A 27,612-nucleotide genomic window follows, 5' to 3' on the forward strand; every position below is an offset into this window, starting at 1 on the left:
TCCATTTCATGGTGTCTTCTTGTATTTCTTTTAACAGTGTTTTGTAATTTTCTTTGTAGAGGTCTTTTACCTCCTTTGTTAGGTTGACACCCAGGTATTTGATTCTTTTTGTTTTAATTGAAAAGGGGATTTTTTTTTTTATCTCTGTTTCGAAGTGCTCCCAATTTTAATAGAAGACTGCAGAGATCCTTGAATGGCAGAATGTTACAGTTGTTTCACAGGTGGTCATCTCTTCTGGTGGATGAGAATAAGTCCCAAGCCAATAATACGGAAACAAACATTTTAAACCAACTTTTATAGGCCTAATTCCTTCTGTTTCTTCTCACCAAACACAACAATGGTTGTTCAATTATTCCTGATAATTAAGGGAGAGTGACAGTTTTTCAGCAATTTTGTGGACTTTGACACCTTTCTGTTAGCTGTGGTGGCATACTGGTAAGTGGCAAGAACTGTGGCTTTTCTCCCGTTCTGAGTTTGCTGCCGAGACGCTTGTCGGCACACCATCGCAAGCATCCCTTCGGCCCAGCATGTGTGAAGGAGTATGGGTCAGTGAATGGCAGTAAAAGAAGGTGTGTAAATGAGCATGCTGCTACAGTCTTAAGTCTTTATTCTGCTGGGTCTCCATGCATCTTATTGCCACTACCTAATGCTTTTACAATTCAAAAATTTAAGAGACAATTCTTTTAGAGTTCATTTAGAATTATTGGGACTCCTTGAACTCGCCCCACACTCAAGAAAAAACAAACAAACTTACTTTTCTACATGTTGTTTGTGATTTTTTTTTTTTTAAGATTTATTTATTCTGGCCCTCCCTTGTGGCGCAGCGGGTTAAAGCACAGCACTAAGAAGCTGAAACCACTTCCGCATGAGTTCGATCCCCACCTGCCCCGGAGGTGACCGCATGGCGCGGCAGACCTCTCCTGACCTGCCCGCCGCTCCCCTCAGCAGTGGACTTCGTCGATCTGCCTGTTCTGCTCCCCGCTCTGTCTCTGGTGAATCCTCGCACTGCCCCTGCCCCTCTGGCTGTACCCATTTCTGCATGTATAAATAAGTAAAATATTTGTAAAAATACTAAAAAAAAAAAAAAAAGTTGTAGGAAGGCTGTAAAGGACATTTCTTAGAGGTTTCACCTTCAGGTCTAGAAAGAATAAGGTCACATGTGTTCTGATCCTTTAAAGGTCACCTTAATCTTGACAGAAGAAATACACTTGCTAAATTCTTAGAAATTGTATAATTAGCATCAGATCTCTTTATTTCCCTTTTTCGTTAACACAGATTTTCTTCAGGACAGAGACAAAGTAACTGGAAAAATACCAAATTTTGTTAGTATCTTTTAGGTGACAGCCACAGTTTTAGGCACAGGGACTTAACAGTCACTCAGAAGTGTTCATTCTTCTAAGAACTGTTCTTACGGTAGAGGAGACCATACATATGAAAATAGACTAACAGTTTACTTTCTGATAGCGATGACTTGTATGAAGGAAGCAAGGCCAGAGAATGAGCACACTGAGCACAGTTGTCCCCTGCAGAAAACTAATTTATTCTGATGACTTCACCCACAGATTTATAATGACTTCTCAGCCACTGCATGTTTTTTTTTTATATTACTGAATGCATACTGAGATATTATCAATGTTGATGTTTTATACAAAACTCAGCAAAACAAAACCAAAACTCATTTCAGTTTGGCTTTAATATAAATAGATTTGATTTTAAAATTAATTTTAATTTTATACAGAACACCTTAACACCAGTAAATTTAACTGTGTTTGTATTCAGTCACTGCTATGACACAGGAATCACAGATGCATTTTAGAACGCAAAGACTGCAGTTCTTACTCTTCAGGAAGCTTCCACTGCAGCACTATCTCTGTCTTGCAAACAGACTGTTAGGCAAACACCTCTGTGAAGAAAGCCAAATAAAGCTCCTCGCTCTTGAGCTGTATAGACATATGAGAGGCTTGGGGGGTACAGTCTCAATCTACCCCTTATTTGGAGACTCATCTTTTTTTTTTTTTTTTTTTTTACTTATCTGTGTATAGATGCATTGGGCTTCAGCGGTGCTGGGGGGAGAGGACTTCCCAGAGACAGAGTTGGGGCCAGAACAGGCTGAGCTACTGAAATCCACTGCTGAGGGGAGCAGCAGGGAGACAGGAGAGGTCTGCTGTGCCGTGCAAGCCAGTCTCTGGCCCTGGGTGGAACTGAGGCCAGAGAGATGATAGCATTGAAACTGAAATCCTAGGTCACCAGAAGGTCCCTGTACTCCATCTCAGACTGGCCATGTTTTTTATGGGTGCAGTATTCTAACTCCCTGTCTGCAGTAGATGCATCCAGTTTATCTAATCAATACTGCCAACAACTGGGCTGCTCCAAGCAGCAGATGAGACATGGATTTTCTTCTTATTAATTAGTTCAGTGTAATAGTACTATTTGTGATGCTGAAACACTCTGCTACTTGGGACATATTTTAATTATTCACAAAACATTGTTCTTTAACATCTTACTGGTTAGTAAAACATTTAAGTCTTATAATTCATGTATATTACATATTAGTTATTACATATAAAATAATGGTTTAGTATTTAGGATATATAACTCATTTTGTAATCATATACTTATTTTTTAAAGATTTATTTATGCATGCATACAGAGCTGGGGTACAGGCCAAAGGTGCAGGGGTGGTGAGAGGATTCACCAGAGACAGAGAGGGGAGCAGAACAGGAAGACTGATGAAGTCCACTGCTGAGGGGAGCAGCGGGTGGGTCAGGAGGGGTCTGAGGCACCATGTGGGTCACCTCCGGGGTGGGGATTGAACTCATGCTGAAGTGGCTTTAGATTCTTAATGCTATACCTTAAACCGCTGCGCCACCAGGGAGGACTCCATACGATTATTTTTTAGTTTAACTCCTGTAATCTATCTTTCCCTAAAATACCTGTTTCTTAAAAATTTGCCACAATCATCTCAAAATTGTCTATATGTGTCATTTACAGTGTTGCCATTTCGCATATACATTCACTATTATGATTCATTTACTAAAGTTTCCAATTTGTCCTGTATAAATTTTCATATAATTTATGAGTTTACTTGTATTTTCAAAATGTTTAATACAATTATTTTCTCTATAACACAAACTATGGTGCTAAATCCTTACTTTTGCACAGATGTTTTATTATAAATGTGATGCATATTTATTAATAACACTGAAGCCAGAATTTATTCTTCATAAATGTTTCTATATTATTTTTGTTTATGTTATATATTTCAATTTTGATTAGCTTGGCTTTCATTTTGTGGAACTTTTGAAAAAGCGATGGCCTGTTCCTTCGGACAATTTTGTGATTGCTGTTTGGTTTTCTGTGAGGAGCCCACGTGGCATGTCAGTGTTGCCCGGAGGCAGTGTTGCCCGACTGCGCTACCTAGGCAGAGAGCGCCTGGGATGGTCCCCGGGAGCCTGGTCTGGCCTCAGGACTGCTGTGTGTCCTGACTGCAGATTCCTTTATGTGTGCATGTAAGTCACTGCCTCTTGCAGAATCTGTATTTTCATATTTTTAATCACAGCTTTGTATTCACACATACATCTCTATAGTCTATACATCATTTCTGGAGTTCGGTTTTGCTCTCTCTTCCTCATGCCATCTTGTTCTGGAAGTCAACAGAATAGCATTCATTTATCAATAACATTGCATGCCATTTTACCCCTTAATACTGACAATCACATGCCTAATTCTTTTCATGGTTGTTTGTCTGAAAACTTTTCTAAATGATCTTTATAAACTCATAGTTTTTATTTGGGCTATTCTGTTGACACACTGCTTTCTATAACCTATAGTAGTAAACATAATAATGATAAAATGTTCTCATAATTAGTATTCCTAGAGTTGACAGCGTGATTTGGAGACGTACGTCCCTTGCAGGGACTGGCTATGCACTCATTGTAGCTCTTGTGATGGCTGTCCCCTGCAACGATAGCCGTTCTCCGGAGGTGTAATGCTTGCAAGGTCACTGACTGCCACCATAACAGATCAGTCTGCCATGACACCCGACTGATCCTAGCTATGACAGTGTTTTTCCCTTTGTTGCAGTTGATTTTTCGAGAGATGTAAACTCATCTAAAGATGGGTCCACGGGATCCCTAAGGATTTAAAGTTTCAAATAGATTTCTGGAGCTTGCTTTGTCACTCTGAGAGTTAAAAAAGAAAGGGTACTCATTGCATTTTTGTCAACATAAACTGAGTGACAAGAAATCGGTGTGGAGAAAAGAACAGAAATCAGTTGCACAGAAACGCAAAAGCAAGATCAAGAAATGGAAGCGCTCAGTTGTTCAACTTTCTGACCAAACTGTGTCCTTGATTTCCACAAGCTTAGTTTTGCAAGATGCCTGATGATCTGCTTCAATAATGACTTCTTAGCATTTGGAAACCAGCAGTCCTTAATAAGTCCATGTTATTTTGCTTGTACGTTTTAGTTATTTTACATCAGAACTTAACTGCTTTTATTTACACTGTCTAGCTCATATCAAGACATTTTGTATTCAATGCTGAATTCCATTGCAATATATTTGAATATGTTTTAGTCAAAAGAAGGATGGATCCTGGTTTAAAGTAATCGTGATTCTTTCAATAAAAATAATCACCAAGTGGATTGTTAGGTGAGTTGCATCATCTCTGCTGTCTGCTTATGTGCACATAATGGTCAAGAGTTGCAGTCACAGTGTATTTCCCTGGCTCCATAACCTTAGGTTCTTTTGACATCTAGCAATTGCGTTTCAGAATATTCTACATAAAGGGGGGAAATGTGTGCTTATACTATAAAACTGTATTAGCTTTTTGTAGTGACCAGGAAACATGCCTGTACCCAAGACCAGTTAGTAGATTTAGACTGTGGCAAGATTTATTCGATAAATAAAAAATAACATACAAAGCACTAAAGGCAAAAAATACTGTATTTTCCCAATTTAAAATGAAAATAAAAAAAGAAGCATATACTTTTTAATAGTTTTGCCACTATTAACATTTAGTGATATTTCAAATTATTCAGAGTTAAAATCATCAGTCTCTTTTTAGTTGTCAGTTCGTTTTTCTCTTAGGAATTCAGCTAGTTAAGCACATCAAACCAGTCGTCTTTGTTCTTCAATCAGAATTAATCATCACACATGCTGCAGAGGCGGGTAAGTGGCCAATTCTACAGCTATACATAGCCTTCTCTTTCCTTTTTTCTGCTTCCTTTTCTTCTGTCTCCTACAACTTTTAATTAGTTCTTTCAGTTTCAGGGTTTCTCTCTCTCTCTCTCTCTCTCTCTCTCTCTCTCTCTCTCTCCCTCTCTCGTTCATAATTTTTTACATTTTTTACCACTAGCTCATAATCATCACACATGCTGCAGAGGCGGGTAAGTGGCCAATTCTACAGCTATACATAGCCTTCTCTTTCCTTTTTTCTGCTTCCTTTTCTTCTGTCTCCTACAACTTTTAATTAGTTCTTTCAGTTTCAGGGTTTCTCTCTCTCTCTCTCTCTCCTTTCCCTTCTGCCTCTCCCTATCACACTAGTTCATAATTTTTTACATTTTTTACATGTTTTTAGGAATATACATTCAGGAAACTACATCACATGCAGATAAGAGACATGAATAATACTATAATGGTTTTTAAAATATGGAGGGATCACTAGATTCATTTTTCTCTCTGAGTAAAGAAACCATTATCGATGTCATAATTTGAACAGTATCTATCATGAAGGCTGTTGTCACACATAGGCTCACATGTGTGATTATTTTCTGCAAAATACTTAAATCGCAACATTTAGAAAGAGAACTGATTTGTTGGGAGTTCTATAACATTATATTAAGTAAAATTATAATAACCAGACATCAGTTGAATTCTTGATATTTATGAAATCTGCTGTGTTTAAACATAATTAACATAATCATGATAAATGAATGTGCAGTATATTTAACAGATACTTGATAATTTATCTGAGCTGTGTTAATAGTGAAGTTTTCTGAAACTGAAATTATTATCATCTGATCTTTCTCCACGAAGTGACATAGAATTATCCACATTTACTAAGAATTATTTGAAAAAAAATCTTTAAATAAAAAAATTTCGCTAAAATGAAATGTTATAAAATTTAATACCCCTTAATTTCAAGTAAGTTTATAGTTGTTTTTCTGGGTAACATTTAGCTTCTGATTTTAGTAAATCACTTATAAACTAATCAAGGCATACTTATTTTACATGTAGTTTCACATATAAGTTAGTTATAATGTATAATTATTTAAGTTCTGTAGGATATAGAAAATGTATAATGAATAGAATGTGGTTGGGATATTTGATATATCTTTAATTTGCTAATAAGACTGACCTGTATAATGGGATTTGGATAATATAGTGATATTATGGCCTAACATATGATTTGGAATCCTCCTTCTTCCAATTTGTTATTTCTTACCATGAAACTTTTGTCATCCTTTAAATTTTGGCTTTTTCCCTCACTGATAGCCATTCACTTTCACTTACTAAGGTCTCCCTGTGAGCCTGTCGCTGGCCTCTTGTCCATCCTCATTCTGCGCGGGGCACGTGACGGTGCTTGCCCACTCCTCTTCCTCAATGGACCTCACACCTGCCTGTCAGTGTCCAGCTGTTTAAATTTTTATGTTTACTTAATAAACTAAAGCCTATATATAGCAATCCCCACCCTCATTAGGTAATGTCTGTGTCACTTGCGGACATTAATAACAATGATTTTTTTAACATGGTGGTATCTTGACCTGCATGCTTAGATCGGCCACCCCAGTCAATTATAGGGTTTGGCTGCAGATGGGGATTTTTTCTTGCTGTTGAATAACATTTAATTCACTAGATAAATCAATCTGGAAAGGTTTGATTCCAACTGTATGCCAGCCATTGGTGCTAGGCACCAATCAACAAACAAAAACTACATGGTTCCTGCTCAGATGGGTCCCAGAGCACATTTTGAGTGTGGACACAGCAGAGAATTGGTCTGCAATCCTGTTTAGCTATAAGAACAGGAAAAGTAAAGAGACCATCAACCGGTCTTCACTTTCTAGCAAGGTTGACTAGAAGATAATTGAGTTGAAAGATAAGGGAGGGTGTGAGGGTTCATGGAGAGTAGGACAGATTTAATTTTTAGATGGCAGTGTTTTCTCTGGATAGAAATGTCCAGCTAAAAGTCAGAAATCTAGATCTTCATCTCAGGGCAAAGTTCAGTGTTAAGGAAGGTTAAGAAGACAGCTGTCCCACACAGCCCCATGCGGGTATTTCAGCATCAACTCGGGAATGCCGTCACTAGCAACTAGTCGGGCCCGAATGTTCCTTACACCTCTCCCCACAAGGACTGTTTTCTGATGTCTCCTCTGCATAATCAACCATTTTCAGCCAGAGGTTCTTTGCACTCGCCTGGCATCTGTGCTTCCTTCAACCTCGCCATTACAGCTTGCCTTCTCCCGCTGCACTCCCTCAGCATCCACATGGGGCATATTCGAAAGAAGATAATAGCCTCTGTCAGTAATGGCTCATACTGCATCCATCTCACTCCCCCCACCCCAATGCGTTATTATATTATATATGAGACTTACAATACAGCAGCTGTTAGAATAGTGTAGAGGTGGGGGGAAGCTAGTAAGAAGAATGACACTAAGGGTAGTAAAGCAAAAGAATAACAGCAGAGTATGACCCAAGTAGAGGCAGCAAGTCAGACAGGGGTTCACACATGCCTTCGCAGTGGGAGAGCATTCACGTGTATGCAATTTTGAAAGTGCCCAATATGGAAAAAATCATCAGTTGTTTCCTACGGTTTTCTTGGGATTAGTAACAAGGTGTTATATCCTACATTCAATTTAAATTCTGTTTGTGTGTTTTGTCTTGAATTTTCATGCTGTAGTTATTTATCTTGGAGTTGAATCTTTTGTTGTCTTAGATCCTTAAGTATGCTCACATACATTCTTTTTTGAAAAGCTTCAGACATAGCTGTTTCTCTGCTTAGTATTTTACTTCATTAATACTGTGAGGGAGGAAAAAATAATTGAAGAGAACAGTATTCTAGCATACAATATGTGGGTGAGAATGGGTCATTAAGTTTTCCCAGTAGAAAAAAAAATTATCAGTAGCTCCTTATTCTTATTTTAAAGGTGCATATGAGCATTAAAACTACCAAGTACATTTTTAAATATTTTAACCATTCAAGTACTGCATTAATGAGGTAGCTTGTTTTTAAATTCACTTTGTTTTTAGAATATTTTTGTTTTACAAAATAATTACAGACAAGTAGTCTGTTCTCGGATATCCTCTTTACCAGCACACATGCATAGTTCCCATTAGTGTACATTTGTTACAAATGATAAGCCAAAATGGAAGCTTTATCACTAAGCAGTGTATACGGTTTACGTTAGGAATGACTCATTGTGTATACACTTCTTTACGAGTGAATAGTTATTTCCACCATAAGGTATATGGAGCAGTTTCATCACCATAAAACCCTCTTCGGCACTACTTCATCCTTTTTTCCACTCCTCTCTCCTTGGTAAAAGCTGATTTTTTCATCATCTCTACATCTTTGACTTTCCAAAACGTCACATTGTTGGAATCTACAACAAGACAACACATATTTTCAGATTGGCTTCATTCACTCAGCAATGTATATTTGTTTTTCCCAATGTCTGTCATAGCTCTTTAGCTCATTTTTAAGCATTCATTGAATAATATCCCACTGAATGCATGTACTACAGTTTGTATTTCTATTCACATATGAGCATTTTAGTTGCTTCCAATTTTTATCAATAAAACTTTTGTGTCCAGGACACTGTTTTTTTTTTTTTTTTTCTTTTTTGGCTTAGTTGAGTCAATATCTGCAATCTATTTTTGTTGAATCATGATGCGACGATGGTTAGCTTTGTAAGACACTCTCAAGTTATCTGCTGAAGTAGCTGTTAATTTTCCATTTCTATAATAAATAAATGCAAGTTCCTGTATTCCACATTCTTATCAGCATTTGATATTTTCATTTTAAGTTTCAAGCCCATAATAATGTGATATTGAAATATTTTATAAGTATATTCCTATTTGTATGTCTTCTTTGGCTTATTATTCAAATTATTGCCCATTATTTAATCAGGCTGCTTATTTCCTTATTGGTGAATTTTACTGCTGAATTTGTATGTTTTGTTTATTTTTACTTTCTGCATTTTGACTGCCTATCCTTTATCAGATATGAATTTTGTAGGCATTTACTACCCATAGTTTACCTTGGCATTCTCTTACCTCTATCTTCACAGAGTATAAATGTTTTAATCATAGCAAGGATTAACATTTCGTCTTCTTTCAAAGATTGTGCTTTCAGTATTTCATCTACTGAGTTGCTGTGAAATCCAAAGTTACCTAATGTGTCCCTCAATTATCTACTAAAATTTTTATAGTTCTGCATTTTACAATGGGTGTATGATCCATCTGCAGTTAAAGGTCTTTGTTCAGATTATTATTATTATTTTTAATGAACTAGATTTGTAGTACTTTTTTTTTTAACAGTTTGGCTTTTATTCATGGAGTTGTTTTTTTGCTTGCTCTTCTCTCAAAGATCAGTGTAATACAGACAGTGGTATACCCACACATGTGGTTCCATTTCTGGCCTCTCTGTTCAGTCCCTTCCATATACTTGGCTGTTCTTTCCCTAAGACCACACTGTTCTGACGCTCTGTTCTTTTTGAATAAGTCTTAAAAGTGAGTAGTGTTAGACTGCTGACTTTTTCGCCTTCACTATTGTGTTGCCATTTCTGCCTCTTTTTCCTTTCCTGATCATGAACTTTATAATAAGTGTATGGGTATACATTGGTATTTCACTAGTATTGCATTACATCTGTAGGTCATTTAGAGAAAAAACTGATGCATACTGAAATTTACTTTCCCTACCCATTAACATATATTTATATTAATTCACTTAGATTTTTGATATATTTTATCAGTTTTGTAGTTTTCTTTACATATATTGTGAAATTATACTTAAGTGTTTCCTTTAGTTTTGTACTGATATAAATTGTACTTCATTTTTATTTGATTTAATTGTATCATTTTTTATTGTGATGACATTGGCATACTACACTATATGTGATGTGATTCATAGCTATAGCTTCATACCTCATCTGATGTATGTTATCACCCCACATACACTACCAACATATCTTGTTTTTAATTTCATAGTACATAAATTTGTATTGTACAGCTACTCTATAATTTATAACAGTTCCAGGAGTTATTTTTGTTGTTGTTGGCTTTTTCTCATTAGACAGTCTGTCATCTGTGAGCAAAGGGTGTTTTATTTCTTCTTTCCCATTATATATTCTTCTTAGATAATTTTCTTATCATATTGCATTAGCTAGATTTTCTAGTTTGATGTTAAATAGGAGTGGTGAGAAGGACATACTGTCTTCTTCTGATTTTATAGGGAAACATTTAGTTTGATTTTAACTGTAGGCTTCATCTTGCCTCGTTTTCCGCCTTAACTCTTAACTACATAAATATACTCCACCTTATCTTATTTTCACTTACTATCTAAATTTGAGTAGAATGATTTTGTAAATAACAGAGTTATATTAATGTTATAATCTAAAATATTTAAATTTGTTAGGAAATAGAATTGTGCAAATATATATATAGGATTTACTGTCAAAGAATAACCTTTAGTTATTCTGACTCATACTGAAACAATCTCTGTCAAACAGTATGATACATAAATCCTTTTATGTATGTTTTCTGTATGTAAAGTACAGGAAACATACATAAAAGTTTTAGAAATACTCCACAGCATGAAAAACAATAAAACTATCACCACAAAACTCAGCTCATGATCCCTTCATTCAAATTTTCTAGAGACCTTTGGAAATAATTTGATGTAATATTTTTTTAACCACATTTCTCTCAAAACCAAGCATGTGATTTAGAGTACAACTTAAGTTGTGTTAATAAAGACTTTCAAAATATACATTCTGAAATGACAGAAATCTATATTGATTATTACATAGCATTCTGGAAGAGGTGTGTGGTGCTTCATAAGCCCAGTAGGCCTCAGTCTTTATCCTGTTGCCTCAGCTCACTTAGTAGAGCTATTGATCTTCCACTGCCATCAGCACACCCATAGTCCAGGTCCTGCAGAGGAAGAGTTGAGGTATCTCACTAGCAAGAACTTGCTCATGTGGTCATACATAGTTGTGGAGGGTGATGGAAAATGAGGTATTCAGCTAAGAAGTCAGCAAAAAAACTATGACTTAAGCAGAGGATGATGGATTTCTAAAACAGAACCAAAAATAAGAGGAAGGTAGTTTGAAGACATGTTCACAAGAATCATTTAATTTTATAAAAATCATAAATTTCACAGTTATTTTTATATTATTTAGGATTTTTAAAATAATAAACAGTAACTCTACAATAGTTTCAGAACTTGAAAGATTTACATAGATGGCTATTCTTTACTTGGGTTAAAAATTAAACTTTGAATCCCTAAATTATATTATACTCATACTTTCTATAAACAAATAAACAAATTATATATATATATATATATTTTTTTTACATATATATCTGTATATATGTACAGAAGAGCATTCTGGAAGAGGTGTGTGGTGCTTTATAAGCACCACACAGATATATATGTAAATGGTTTACATTTGCATCACTATACTATGTTGATACATTTTCATTGTGTATCGTCTATATACACATATCACATATATGTTGATATTTAAGCTTTATAGCAAGTATATAAAAAAGGAGTAGTAGTTTTTATAGTATCACTGATATTACAAAAATGTGGACAATATGTACAATGCCTGCGAGTACATGTCAGCAGGATTGACTAAGGAAGTATTTATTCATTATCTGTAAAGTAGTTAAGGACTTCCGGCAAGCTGGAAATTTAACATTGTGTCTCTGATATGAGCAAAATTATTCTGAGCAATAATTTCTTTCCCCCACTATCAAATTATGTTGGCTTTTCAAATTTATAATGTTAGCAAAAATTGAAACTCAAAACAATTGAAGAGATAAATAATGAGCACATACACATATACATTCATGCATGTACACAGGGATACAGCCGCACATCTGTGTGTCCCGTCAGTGCGGACAGATATCTGAACTAATTTATTTTCACCTGCATAAACATGGGAGAGCGGGCTTGGAAGACTTAATGAAGCTAAATCAAATTAATTATAACTGCATTGTGACATCAAATCCCCCCAAATTGCCTCCTGGCATTGCGGAGATCATGGCATCTGTGAGCTTAGGTCACACCGCTCAGAATCAAACATCTGACAGACCAGATTTTCTTCCTTCAATTTTGCTCATTAGCCAGACCAGAATACTTAGTACATCAGGTCAGTCTTCTTGGATTTCTAAATAACACATGGCTTTGGGGTACGAGCCCACGATAGCTCATTGAAAATGTCTAAATACATGTACCTGGTAAATTGGGCCACAGATGACAACTTAGGCACAAGGATTTTTTTTTTCTTCTTCTTCTGTCATATAGTTTTGACAATTTTGCAAACTCCTGTATAACAGGAGTTCAGATTCCACCTCAACTTTTTGTTGCACTACTATAAACTCAATTCTCCCTTTCTAAAGATCATTGTAAACTTAGCTTTCAAATTGAATGATAATAGTTTCAGGTTGATCTGGTGAAGTAGACAATAAAGCATCAACTTCTTAAACAGCCAATATTTGATACATTACTCAATCATTTGCTATATTGATTTATGGTTTGTGTTTCCCTATCATTATTTTCTTATATTAATTAACTGAATTTTTTTTAGAATCTCTCGATAGTCCTTTAAAACCTTTTAGAAGATGGACTATTCATGGGTGTACATTCTTCCTAAACTATTATAAAGACATTAAAATAAAACTATTATAAATTTTCCTGGCAGACATACAAAGGCAGTATGTCACTTAATCCAAAAAGTAAAGGGCATTATAAAAGGCATCTGAATCTTCTAAACTGTTTCAAGCCATCAGGAAATCTCCATCCCATTTTCTTACTGCCAAGCAATATATTTTCCTTCACCAAGTGAGATAATGACAAGAGATGCCTCCAGTTCCCGCAACTGCAATAATGCAATCCGTGCTTGCCAGTCGACACTGCTGTCTTTCTCCAGTCACGGTAGAGACGATTGCTTCCCACCTCAGGGGTCATTTTGTCTCTTTGTCCTTTTGGACCCATGTCTGTTTCTGTTTTGGTTTTTTAACTTCTCTGGTATACCATTGGCAAAACTGTAATATGAAATCAATTATTTCTTTTTATATGAATGAGACCCACCCATATACTAACATTTTTCACAGCCATGGGATCCTGTACAATGTGAAACATGTTAAAGAAATGCATTACTGACTCTTATTTATTCAGGTTCAGTGTGCTTTGTTTAACCTCAAAGGATACTAAATACCTTTTAAAATGAGGTATTTGGGATATTTGCTTTAAGTATTTAACTTCTTAAAATATATTTTTATCACAAAGAGAATGAATATCTTGTTCAAGGTAATAAATTTCTGATAATGGATTCTAAAGGAGTTATGTTTTCCATGGTGATGACATTCATACTCCAGTACACTTTATATGTCAGATATGTTTCATGATTATTTAATCTCCAAATGCATTTTATTCAATTTTTCAAGAGAAAATATTAAATTCTCCAGGTGGACAAGAGTTTTTTTTTTTTTTTTTTAGTAAGAAACTTAACTGCATATTTTAGTTCGAAAAAGCAAATGTACTTTTACAAATCTTTCCTGTAGTGCAATCCTATTAACCAAGAACAAACCACTGATTTGTTTATTAAGAAGTTTCGTATCAAAATCAGTTGGGAAAGTCTAATGTGAGTTCATCAACATTTTTTACTGACTTTTGATAAAACTGCTAAATAGTCTCCACTTAAAATATACAAATGTGGCCCTCCCTGTTGGCGCAGCAGTTTAAAGCTCACCACTGAGAAGCTAAGCCACTTCAGCATGAGTTCGATCCCCAGCCCCAAAGGTGACCACATGGTGCAGCAGACCTGTCCTGCCCCACCTGCCCTACCTGCTGCTCTCCTCAGCAGTGTACTTCATCAGTCTGCCTGTTCTGCCCCCCACTTTATCTCTGGTAAATCCTCTCACTATACCCCTCTGGCCTGTACCCCAGTTTTGTATGCACACACACACACACACACACATACACATACACCCTGAAGAATAATGTAAACAAGACAGTATAATGTCCTCACTTATAAAGGGGAATTATGTCACATGGTTCTCAGTTAGCTAATCTGAAGTGTACTTCTTCCTGTCTTCCCTACCATGGCTCCGAAACAACCTAACGAACAAGGCTTGTTAGCATGTGTGAGTCAAATGTTGTAACAATATACAGCGATCCAAAGGGTGGTGAGGATACAGTTAATGACTCAACAATATAGTGTGCTATGTAAATTCAACTTAAATTGTAAATTTTGAAAATTTTCCAAAATTCGTAGTTCATGTACTGAACCATTAATTTTAAGTCAGGTACCTAGGCAGTCTGGTTTAGCTCTGCCACTCTCACACGTATAGAAGATTCAAAAAGAGTTGTACAGTTGTAAGAAAAAAATAGCTCTCACATGGGCAGGAGCATGGGTGGCACTGGAGGGGATGATGCTAAGCCAGATATGTCGGAAGGTGAAACAGCGCTGGAGGGTTCGCTGATACGTGAAGTATAGAGAATCCAAACCAAGGTCAGAAAGTATATACTAATAACAACTGGAGAAGCCTAAGGAACTGAGTTAGTGAGCTGGGGGGAGACAGGATGACTGTGCTGGTGGAACCAGGTGTCTTGGTGTGGTGTGGTGGCAATGTCTATCAGAAACAGTGGACACACACCTCTACTTGAGTTATTGCTGTTTGTGTTTGCTTGCTTTGTTTTTTAAATGTTTTTACAGTCACTGGAGTACTGAGTCTTTTTGATAGTCCTTTTAGTAATCTCCAAAATGCATAGACATTAATACTGCATATCTATGTGAATATATAGGCATGCACCCTGCATGCATGTGTACATTTTATTATGTGTATCATCATGCCATGTGTAAATGCACAGGTTATCGTTAATGAGGACTCCTTGCCCATCACAGTACTCAAGCAACACTAGGTTAATTGGCGGTTCTAATTTACAAGTTAGTAAGGACTATAAAGCCAGGTGTATATTTAATACTTTTTCACACATTTCATTCATCTAATACTGCCCTCTCCAAAAAATACCCTCTCTGAAGTAGGCAGGAGCGATGTTTATCAATTCTCATTTTCTAGTGAACAATTTGGGGATTAAGGAAATAATTATATGTATATTTGATTCTAATCAATATTATATCTGTATACAGTGCTTCTCTTTCATATGCATCTCTTCTCCCCATGACACTACACTATTATGAAATATAACATCACTTCAAATAGTCAAATATGAGGTGTAATTCTGTCTGTGACTGAACAATTGCGGCAATTTCCTTTGGGTTTGTGTCTTCATTTACAAAATGCGTTCTCCAGCAAGTAATACATATAAAGATGATGAAGAAATCTCTGGTAGGTCCTCATTAATGCTCAAGTCTTGTCATTCTCCATATCTTATTTTCTTCTATGAAGTAAAACTGGGATTATAAATAATACATTTATAGCTACATAGGTGTGTATATGCTATGGGAATGTGTGTATGTGTGATGAAAGAGAGAGAGAGAGAGAGAGAGAGAGAGAGTGTGTGAGTGTGTATAAATCTACCATTTTCTTGCAATGTTTGAATCATCCCTTTTCTACCAACTCAAGGATGCTTACAAGCCTTGTGTGTATGTTCCTAGGCAGAGGTGTTAGGAACCTCTCAACTGCACACAGCACTGATCAAAAAGTTTAGCAAGTGACAGATCTACATATGTTTTATACCAGATATATATGACTTTAAAACTTTACTTTTATTTTCTGTATTTATGATACTGGCATTAAATTGATAACAGTAGTTCATAGTAAGAGTAGTAATACTGTTGTTTCATAGATCCTGATGTAAACGATTATCATAGGACACTCTGATCTTAGATAGGCATGTCTAATTACAAAACAACTTTCCTTTAGAGCTTCCTATTTTGCCCACCATCTTATGTTCATTTGCAGTGACAAAATTATATTGACTACAGTCTTAATTATGATAGTGATAAATTGTAGAACAAAGCTAAAGTTAGTAAACATAAAAATGAATAATCAAGAGCTCAACATGTCAATCTATCAATACTGAGAAAAGGTGACCTATGGGTATCAGTCAGCTGTGCTGAAGAAAGAAGAGTCCTTTCACCAGGTGACCAGGATGCTGGAAGTGTGTTAAGACCTTCATTGCATCTGAAAATTTAAGAATCCTTACCTTTAATTACACTGTTTAGAATCATTTCTTAAGTCAAATATATGTAGGATAATTTCATTAATGAAATGTTCTTCACATATAAATATATGTATGTGCACATACACTCATTCAAGTACAATTAGAATTCAAAAGGAATAGTTCATGTTTACTGTTTCAAGACTTTGTTTTATTTTTTTGCAAATGGTCAACCTTTCCCTTGATGGATAGATGGTGTCCTAGATCTTCTATGGGTTAACTGGAAAATAGTGTCAGTCTTATCTATGCATAAAAAGGAGATTATGACCCAGCTGTCATGTAACAGGAGGGATCATCTGTCTTCCCATTTTGAGTCAAGGGATTTTGGCAGGAACATAATATTCCCTTCAAAATCAGTTTGTTCCCTTGACTTTTTTTTATAGACTCCATTTATCTGATTCTGCCTCTTCCACACAGCCATGGGGCCTCCAGACTGATTAGATCCTAATTCCTTTGGCATGCTGTCAACATGTCCCACTCAGAATAACTAGGAAGCCTTTGCTTTTGCTTCTCCTCTGCAATTTTGCTTCCCTTTCTGTGCTTCATGTCTCTGCTTTGTGATTTTCACCTATTTTGCCTCAAGCTGTCTCCTAACAATGTGTTACCACCTCTCTCTATGAATTTGTTTCTTCTCTGCCCAAGTAATTTATGTCTCCTTCTTTATTTCTCTGCCCCTCTCCAATCCATGATCCAAACTATTGGCTTTTCATGTAACTATTATTTTGTTTCAAATCTTTAGTATGAATATTCAAAACATTAGATATTTTCATCTATCTTAATTATTGAAATAGTACTTTTACAGCACTTACATTTTCATATATAAATACTCATCTTGTGACTACAATAGACTAGTCACGAAGTATTTAGTATCTCCTTTGAAACTTAACAGAAAAGAGCTTGGAATTATTACTAAGGTAAGCTAAATTATTCATTTAGAATTATTTCAATAGTTTGCCTGATAAAAATTAAAGTTACAATTTAAATAGGTTTTCATTAATAAAAAATTGCAAGAATAAGGGTCTATAGCTTAGGGGAAGTAAACATTCTTTTAATATGTGTGTGTGTGTGTGTTAGAAAAATATATATGGTAAAGTACAAAAATAGAAATTATTCAATGATTTATATGTTTTGTTAGGAAATAAATTCAAAGCTTTAATCAACAAAATGGATTCTCTGATATTTTGCCTTCTTTAAAATTTCTTTCAAGAGGACATTATGATGAACTCATAAATGCATTGAGAATGATTTGTTTGAATATTTAATCCAATAACTGAACTAAATTTTTGAACTAAGAAAATATTGAGAATTTAACTAACTAATGATTTTTCATGCATATTTATTTACAAATAAGGGAGTAGCTTCCTTTTCTTCTATGACTAATTGTGGAAGGCTGGACTACTAGGAAAGGATGCTCTGAGATGTAGATTAAATTAGATGTAGATTAGTGTGTAAGAAGTTTGCTAAGGAGTGTTTTTGTATTTACCACCTGTAAAATGATGAGTTAGAAATGAACAGAAGCAGGGTTGGATAGAGGATGGACTTGATTATGCTGTAGTTTCAGTGAAGATCTCAGCTGACCCTAGGAACAGCATGACCATTGAGAATTATCCCAAAGAGGGATAAGGAAGCTAGATTTTTATGTTGTGTTGTACAGAAAATGGGAGAGGCAATTCCAGGAGAAGTAACAGCTTCAAAGGGGCTTAATGTGGAACCTGAGCAGCAAATCACATTATGGCTTAAGGAAAAACCTACTCAAATATTTAAATATAGAAACATTTTAGAAAAATGTAGACAGATCATTCCTCATCAACAGTGTCAGCAATTTATTAATGGTCTGTAGATCTTGTATCTTAGATACCCTGGAGATAATAGTCTAATTGTTTTCCATCTTCGTTCTCTACTCTTTTGCTTTCTTCTCTCTTCTACCTCTCCCCTTGTTTTTTTTTTTTTTTTTTTTGCATTTGTTCTTTTTTCTGTTTGTTCATATTTACTTGAAAACACTTCATTATGTACAGTTAAATATGCTAGATTAAGTAGATTTGTATGGTAAATAACTATACACTGACAATTTAACTTGTTACCTCTAATTATTGATCCTGTTAAAACATTTTAATTACATAAAGTGAAATCCACTTCTTCTGTTTGCTTAATATTGTAAGTTTTGATAAATTCATTAAGTAATATGTCCACTAACTTTCGCCTGCTAGGCTACCATCAGCTGGCTGACGGATCAACAATAGAAATTGATTTCTCATTGTTGTTGAGGGTGTCTTCCAAAATCAAGGTATAAGGCACTAGTTTGGGGTGTCCGTTGTTTCAGAGTCTGGTGCAGTCCCACTTTATTACTGATGGCCTTCTTCTAAGTACAACCTCACATGGTGAAAGGGGACATAAAAACGCAGAGCTTTGATGGTTATAAGGTCACTAATCTCACTTAAGAGGGCTCCACTCTCATGATATGACCATCTCCTGAAAGCCCCCATTCTAATAATCTAACCTCAGACTTGAGGGCTAAAATGCCAGCATATGCATTTGGGAAAGCCGTATCTTAGTATCATGCAAGTTGGATATGTCTGAGACTCAAGGCAAGATTCAGTCTAGGCAAATTGCTTTGCAGTTGTGGTCCTGTGAAGTCAAACGTTCATGTGCTTCTAAAATATAGGCCAGGGAGCTGCACTCCCATTCCAAAGGCAAGGAATAGGAGAATAAAGGAATGAGGAGTTCAGAATAACTGCTGATCTTAGTTAGCTTCAAGGGAAGATGTTTTGTCTCTCAGTGGAAGCATTCCTCCCTCGGTAACTACAACTTCTGGACCAGCTGTGCACAAAGTCACGATACAGGAAGCAGTTCTGTGCCAGTGAGTCATCAGGGATGATGGAAAGCTATCCCACCCCGTTCCTACCCCTTGACTCCTAGAAATATCATTAAAGGAGAACATGGGCTTTTATCAGATTTATGTCCCACCCTCTGAAATACAAGTATACTGTCAATCATACTATTACAGTTGTTACTTTTTTGCTCATTTTATCCAATCAGCATAATGTCATCAAGGGAATGGACGATTTAATGACTTGTGGATTATGGAAAGGTGGTCAAGATTCCTGCAAACCAAATTGTTGCTGTCTACCTGATAGGGCATGGAATGTGGTCTGTTGGCCTTTCTAGCTGAAAGCAAAGTGCTTCTGGTGGGCCTTATGAAGACCAGGGCTGGGGAAGGTCATTTGCCAGGTCAATGGCATATCAGGCACAGGGAAGGTGTTAAATTGCTCACACAATGAAACCACATCTGGTACAACAGCTGTAACTGAAGTCACCATCTGGTTATGTCCCCAATAATCCACTGTCATTTTCCAAATTCCATCTGTCTCCTGCACAGACCAAGTAGGAGAACTGAATGGGGATGTGATGGGAGTCACCACCCACATATACTCCAAGCCCCAGAGTACAACATTAATGTCTGAATTTCTCAAGGGACGTAGTATTGCTTTTGACCTACTGTTTCCTAGATGGTTTTAATGACTTCTAAATAGCCTTTCCCACCGGAATTGCTCCCACTCTACAGGTCATAGAAGCAAAGTGGGAATTCTTCCAAGTGCTAAGTGTGTTCTAAGTATGTATTCTGGAAATGAGGATGGCTTTGGGGACCCACTGGACACACAGGATGATGGGGATGAGCTAAAACTACATCGATTACCTGATCTCCATAAGCCCTAACCACGGAGGGCCACAGTGACATTGGGTCTTCTGGGGCCGGTGGCTGTTCAGAGCCAGTAGTACATGAAAGTTCTGATCGTTTCCTTATCTTCAGTATAAGTTACCCTGGTGAAGGCCATAGGCTCTTGTAGAGAAGAATGAGAGAAAGATGAACAGTTGAAACTTTGTGTACTGGCTTCTTCCCCTTCACTTGTTACTGGGTCTGCAACCTTGCTCAATATGTGAATCAGTGCTCACATTCTAACTTTTGTTTAATGATTTGAATTAGGCCTTTCTTCATTGAGTTAGAACTTTGCTGCTTATAAGAGCAGGTGAGAACTTCATGCTTGCTGCAGTTTGGAAATACCATGATGAATTTGGCAGCATCACAGGCGTATACACGGCAGACTGCTACAACTGCTGCTTTTGCTCTAGCCCGGTACAGTAAATGTGCCCATGTTGCCACTCAAGCATTGATTGACCCATGGGACCCTGGGCCCAGTTACCTTCATAGCATTTAGGTTTCTTATTTGGGAGATTGCAGTTCCCACCGTAACAACTGCCATATATAGAAGAGCTGTGAGACAGCCCCTCAAGGCGCTAGAGATCCCCTCACAAATCTCTTTGCCAAGTGCTGGTGAAGAGTCATCTGGCCTTTCCCAGGGAGGGTAGATCTTGACTAACTCACAATCATGCTAATAGTTCAACTTCCCTAAACCATTGAATTCTTTCCTCTATGCTGGTCCATAGAAGGCTCCACATTCGCCATTTATTCAACATGAATAATGGTTTGTTTCATGTTACTGGTAAGCAAAAAAAAACAGCTAACCAGAGTCCTCTCTAACTTTGTAGCCTCTCTAGGCCTTTCTACACTAGGCCCTATCCAACTTCAACCGCCTTCTACCATTATCCCACACTGTTAGTACTCACTACTACAGATGTTCTCTGCTTTGCTGCTTTTTTAACTATACAACTCAAAGTATATTTATTCATGACTTAATGATGGGGATACCTTCTGAGAAACGTGTGGTTAGGCAATATCCTTCTTGCAAGAAAGTCAGAATGTAGTTACTCAAACCTAGATGGTCAGCCTGGCTATTCAGCACCACCTGTTGTGGGGACTGTTACAGATGCTGTTGTCGTGGCTGCGGCATGCTCCCTCAGGGCTCACTCGGTGTGCTTTACCTATAGGGTCTGCTAGGACTTGAGTCTGTCAACAGGTCTAGAGTCAAAGGAAGATGGCAGAGTGGATGCTGAGGAGAATCTGCAAACTCCTGCTAGGCAGCTTGCTTAGGGGAAGACAGTACCACTTCCTTGGTACACAGAGTTGTTCTTCTCAGAAGGTGAAAAACTATTCCACTTGCTGGCGGGGCGGGGGAGGGTGTGGTGAAAGGCTATTTTAGCTGACAAGTGAGAATCATCGGAATTTAGGACTTAAGGCCCCCTCTTTTATCAGGGTCTTCACACACATCCCCATCACAGCTTTCGGCTCCCGTTATTCACACGGATGCCCTTCCATTAGCAGTAAACACCCTGTGGTGCTGAAAATTCAATTTGCACCGTAATTCAGCCAATCACAGGATGAGATTCTGCATTTGATTTTCAGAAAGTTCAGCTCTGTGGCTCCAGGAGATAAGGCTCTCCTTCAGGACACACCCAGCACTCTTAGGTTATTTCAGGGGAACTTGAGATGGAAATCTGAATCCCTGAGCTCATTCTTTCACCACTGGACCAGTGATTTTATGAGCAATTAAAAAAAATCATTATATTTTTTGGTTCACCAAAATTATTCATAGGTATCAACTACAATTACTCCTTGCTTCTCATAAATAGTAATTTATTAGATTTATACAATACAGACTATTTCATTATTTCCACAGACAGGCGACCCCATGCACTTAGGGGTTTTCTCTTTACTATGGAAACTAGTTTCATTAATATCTAATCAGATAAGAGAGCCAATTTCAGAAACCCTAGAACAGATCCAGAGAATGAATCCTTAAAATTCTGTTCCTCTAGAAACAGTCTCATTACCAACCAGCATTCCCAATTCTTGTTACTTTTAAATTCATCTGCCCAAGCCGAGTCCCTAACTACTCTCTAGCATGCTCTCTCCATCACTGTTTTTTGCTGTTTCTAAAATGTAATAGTGGAATCTTGCACTTTATAAACATTGAGTTTGCTGTGTTTCATTTAGCAAAATATTTTGAGATAATCTAACTTTTTTGTTTGTTTCTAAAAATAGTTGGTTCCTTTTCAATAGCATGTTTCTTTTAAATGAACCCATTTTGCAACTATACCTCAGGAATACAGTTTGCATTCTAGTACTGTCTAGCATTAATGGCCAACACAAAGAACCAGGAATGGAGAGATGAGAGACAATAGATAGATAAATTGCTCAATAGATACTAAATAATTTTGAAAGACAACTAAAAGATGCAATTGCAAATTTAGCACATTTTTGTACATGTGGACATATTATACCTATTTTAATCATTAGGAAGATTATATAACTCAGTTGTTTGTTTCATAGTTGTTTCATTAAAAAAAAAAAAAGCCTTGGGCTATTTTCTCTAAGAAAGCTGATAAAACAATTCTGTAATTCTCTTTATTATAATTGAAGGGTAGTATTTAGAGGAGATAAGCCAGGATTGCTAAATTATCTATGCCAGGCAACTACATTTACATTTTACAATACTATTTTTTTTCCAACTCAGCATAATACTGAAAGGATCTGATATTAAGATTTACACATTTGCAGTGTAATGTGGGAACCTCCTTTTTGCCCCGTGAAACTGTTTCTAAGTTGAGTTTTAGAGTTAAAATATTTTGAAATTGGAATGTTTCTTTTAATACAGTTTACCAGTTCACATTTTATATGAGTCTGTTGGAACATAGGTTAAGATATATCTTTTAAACCATGGTATTAAAAAAAAAAATAATTACATTCCTATTCATTTTTTTTTTTCAAGTCATACCCAACTGAAACTACATTTTAACAATGCAGATACTAGGCAGCTTCTGCCTAGTAAACTGATTCATGAAGTAGGAAGTAGGACTATGGAGCACGGTGTTTTCTAAGTACTAGTAATGTTTCGCGTCCTCAAATATGCTCCAAGATTTAAATTAAATTAGGTAAATGGATAGCACAAATATAAACATCTTAAAAAAAGAAGGAAACCATTTCCGTCACTCTGTGACGGATGCACACAGGAGGAACTGTCCGTGTTGACACACGCTTTACTCCCGAGGGCATCCGTGCCCAAAGCACCAACTAGCGGGAACATACCGGGGGCTGGCGGGCGCATTTTCTGCACAGCAGACGTGAAGGTCCTGGACCGCAGCGGCCAGGAGGGACATCGACTGTGCTGCCTGACTTAGCAGAGGAAACCAGTGACGTCGGCATGGCGAGGGGTCTTCTCAGACAATATTCTGCCTCCATCATCCCTTCCTGCAGAAGGGGAAGCGGGCCGCGGACTCAGTCGCCCGTGCCCAGGGTGCAAGCCGAGAGGGACCTGCCTGCGGCGCGGGCTCCGGTGGGGCGCGGACAGATTCCGGGGCTGCGCGCAGAGTGGGCTGGGGCGCGGGGTGCCCGGCGCCGCCGCCGCTTAGTGCTGGAACGTGCGGAGACGAGACTTCCTGCAAGCGAGTGAAGTTGGTGGACTAATGAAGGTCACAGCCTAGTGAAGGTTTCAGAACTCAAAGGAGTGTTCTGAAAGCCGGAGACCCCAGCGGCGCCTGCGGAAGGTGTGCGTCTCTGCGCACGTGTATCCTCGCTCTTCCTTTACTTCTTCTTTAGTTTTTAAATAAATTGCCCAGTCCTGGGAAAACGAATGCATGTTTGCTCTTTGAACTTTTTTTGTTGCTGTTCAGAAGATATTTCTGTTGTTAATTTTTATGCTTCTTTTGATTTATAAGAAAGCAGAAGATAACTGAGGATCAATGAAGAAAGGAAGATTTTGAGAGTCCAGAAGAGGAGGAGTTCATGAGGTTACCATCGGCAGAGTCGCGTCCCGTTCTCCGATCATGCAGGGGTAGCTGTGGCATCAGCACTCATGGAGGGCCACTGGTAGTTTTCAGGGTGCCACTTCTGTAAACTTGACTGTTTCTATGCAATGTAGTTCTCATTTTGAACTAACTCACCTTCAGCACAATATTCTGTAGATTAGTTAGAAAGCATTTAAACGGAAGCCCTCGCTGTGTGTGCTTAACCCAGGTACCAGAACAAGGACAGTGCCACGTGGCGATTATATCTGGGAATGGTCTGCTCAGAGGTTAGTCTTACTGGCTGATGTGCATCCAGTTTTTGGTTTTGTGTTTTGTTTTCTGTGCAGGGATGATGTTCTACATTATCTTTGCGAGCATATCACCATGCCTTTCCCCACTGTAGGGATTCATGTACTTAGAAATCCTTGCAAATGCTACCAAGGAAAGACCTCTCAGAACTCTTCCAAATCTTTTGTGAATGGCTGTCATTGAGCAGCAGATATTTTCTGTGCCAGGACCAGATTCCCTTTGAGCTATTTACTTTATTTCATAAAGGGTTGCCAAATTGGTGGGGGGAGGGGACTGACAATGAACAGAATCCACTCAGTGAGTACGGACATGTTCTCCATTATAGCTTGGTAATAATAATTACGTGGTCTATAAAATTGATTTAAATTCCACAACATTCTCTGCACCCAATGAAAATACTTTGAATAATGCTGAAAGTAGAATAAATCATTAGCTACCTAATGCCATTTTATCATTTACCTATCTCTATTTTTATGAGGATGTTCTGGTTCTTTAAATTTTCAAACTTTTGATCACATATATTACACATTTTTATATTGAAATATACAGTATCTGAATTTTAAAAATAATGCTAAAGTGAGCATTCTTGACCACCTCTGTAACAATGAAAAAAAAAAGTTTTTCAACAAAGGGACAATATGGTCTGTTTTATAGCATATCACTGGAGGCCTGAACTATAGAACTTTGGGGGTAATTCAATTTCCATGTGTTTCATGGAGTGACCATTAACGAAGACAGTGCTATTCGTGGGCCGGTTAGAAAGACTTAGCTCAAAGCTTATTACTGTATAATGCAGGTTTTCAATGAGTGGTAATTTGAAATTCATGAATATAAAGTTTCTTCTTGTAACAAATGCATGTAGCAAATAAAACACACAGTATCAATCCCTGCAGAAAGAATGGGGCTTCATACTAAAGCAAACTAACAGTATATTCTGGGATTCAGATTGTTAGACTTTGCAGTTGCTTATTTCATTTTCAGCTGTTTACATTAAAATATTGAAGCTAAATATGTTCATCCAAGAAGATACACTTACAACCAGGAAGTCCTTGGGATACACTCCAAACAAAATTAACTGTTTGTGCTGTGTTACAGTGTGGCTTGTCAACAGTTAAGTATTTCTAAAAACTTAAAAGACAGCTTAGGACATTAAAAAACTGTGATTAAAGATGGGATAGTGAAGAAGAGGTAGGGGATGGCCACTGATCTTCTGATCGAAATCAGGCAATTCAGGTGGAAATGAGAAATTCAGAGGTGCACATTATGTTGACAACGGTCCTACGCTCTTCCACAAGGGCCTTCGCCCGGGTGTGCCCCTGCGCACGAGTGATGGCGCTGGGCTCCCGGAGTCGCGGTCTTACAGGACTGCGCTGCCTGCGCTCGCTACCTGTTAAACCCACGTGTCTTCTCCGCCCTGTTTCCACAGAAATTTTCTTATTGTGGGACGTACCTGACATTAATTATACACTGGTTTGGTATTTATCTCAGACTGTTATATATAAAGAGCAACTGCAGTTAGAATCAAGGGCCCAAAAATATAATGAAGGGAATAGTTCTTACGTGTTTCTAGGAGAGATACATGTAGACTCAAATGATCTGTGAAGGTTAAAGGGAAGAAATATTTGCCATAGACCTTAGGCAAGACACTGAAGAACACATTCTCTCTCTCTCTCTCTCTCTCTCTCATATATATATATATATATATATATATATATATATATGCACAAAATGTACAAAATAATACACATGTGTGTGTATACACACATGTATATTATATTTTTACATAATTTTGTGCATTTTTCCATCTCAGTTGTAATACCTGTGGGCTTCACATAACCAAATCACCCATGTGCCATCATGATAGGAGTAGCAGCTTCTTAACAGAAAAGTCCCCTAGGCCTTCTTCCTGTATCCCTACTGAGAATTAACTTGGGTGGACGATTAGAGGACAGTCTCTCATGAATTCACAATATGTGTTACTGGGAAGTGAGGCTGAAGAAGTCTGATCAACCTCATTCCTAAAGGAATGGCAAATATTATTGACTTAGTAGAAGTGATGTAAGTGAGATAATAGGCATTTGCATTTAGCAAAACTGGAGACATTGAAAAATAAAATGCCTCTTGTTCAAGTGGTGACCCTGGGAGTGGAAAACAATCAATACATTGGCATCATCTTGATGAGAAGAATCTGTATACTACCTTCAGATATTAACATCTGGTGTAGTGTAAGCACAGTAATTACTTGTAACCTATTAAACAATTTTATGTTCCAGAAACTTCATATTTCTGGGCATTTAATTTTCATAAGAATGCGTAATGAAGGGTTGTTTCAAAAATTATGTTGCGTTCAGAGAGCTTGGGTCCTTCAATTAGTAAATGAAAGAGGCAATTTTAAAAGTCCAAAACGTGTGCTCATTAGCACCAGGCTGTACTGCTTGAGAGGGCTCTGGCTAGCTGGAAACACAGAGATGGGAGTGTGCGCAGTGGCCGGTGCAGTCTGCGTCCGATCTCTGCCCCGCCTTTTGTTTCTCCCCAAGGAGCCCTGTTACGCACCTTGGCATGCAGAGCTGTGAGCTGTAAAGACACTTAGACCCAAATCCAGCCTCAGAGGTCCATTCCTCTTAGTTACAGTGAATATAGACAAAGGTAGACAGAACAGTTAGCAATGAGTTAAAGGAAATTTCCTTTGGAGAATTCTGGGAAATGTTTGTTTGACTTGAGACTGGGAAGTGTTGGTTTCTTCTTCTGGTAGCTGCTGTGTCTAGATGTCTAAGAAAACTTACTTGGGGATGCTCTGTGACCCTGGGGTGAGATGGAGCAAATCATGTGCTCCCGTGGCCGAAGGCCTCATTCACTGCGCCTGTGCATGCACAATGGCCTTGGATGGAAAGTCTCTGTAAAGAAAGTCAAGACACAGCCATACCGAGTGAGGGGGCCCATTCCTAGCAAGAGGAGGAGGAACTGGCTCTTGGGAGAACGCCATGTGGTGCAGGAGAGACGGGAGGGAGCTGTCGCCTGGGAACACCAGGCAGCTGAGCCCAGCTGAGAAGGGCAACAGCTTCTCAGCTTTACAGAGCCCTCTTGACACCTTGGTCTTGAGCTAGCTCTGAAGAGATGAATGGCTGCATTTCTGTTCTTTTTAGTCTTCTACTTTGTGATAATTTGTCACAGTAGCCCTGGAAAAGTAACATAAGTGTACTAACTTGAGGG

The sequence above is a fragment of the Condylura cristata genome, unplaced genomic scaffold (genome assembly GCF_000260355.1).
Source record: "Condylura cristata isolate star-nosed mole 26May11 unplaced genomic scaffold, ConCri1.0 scaffold00018, whole genome shotgun sequence".
Classification (NCBI taxonomy): Eukaryota; Metazoa; Chordata; class Mammalia; order Eulipotyphla; family Talpidae; genus Condylura; species Condylura cristata.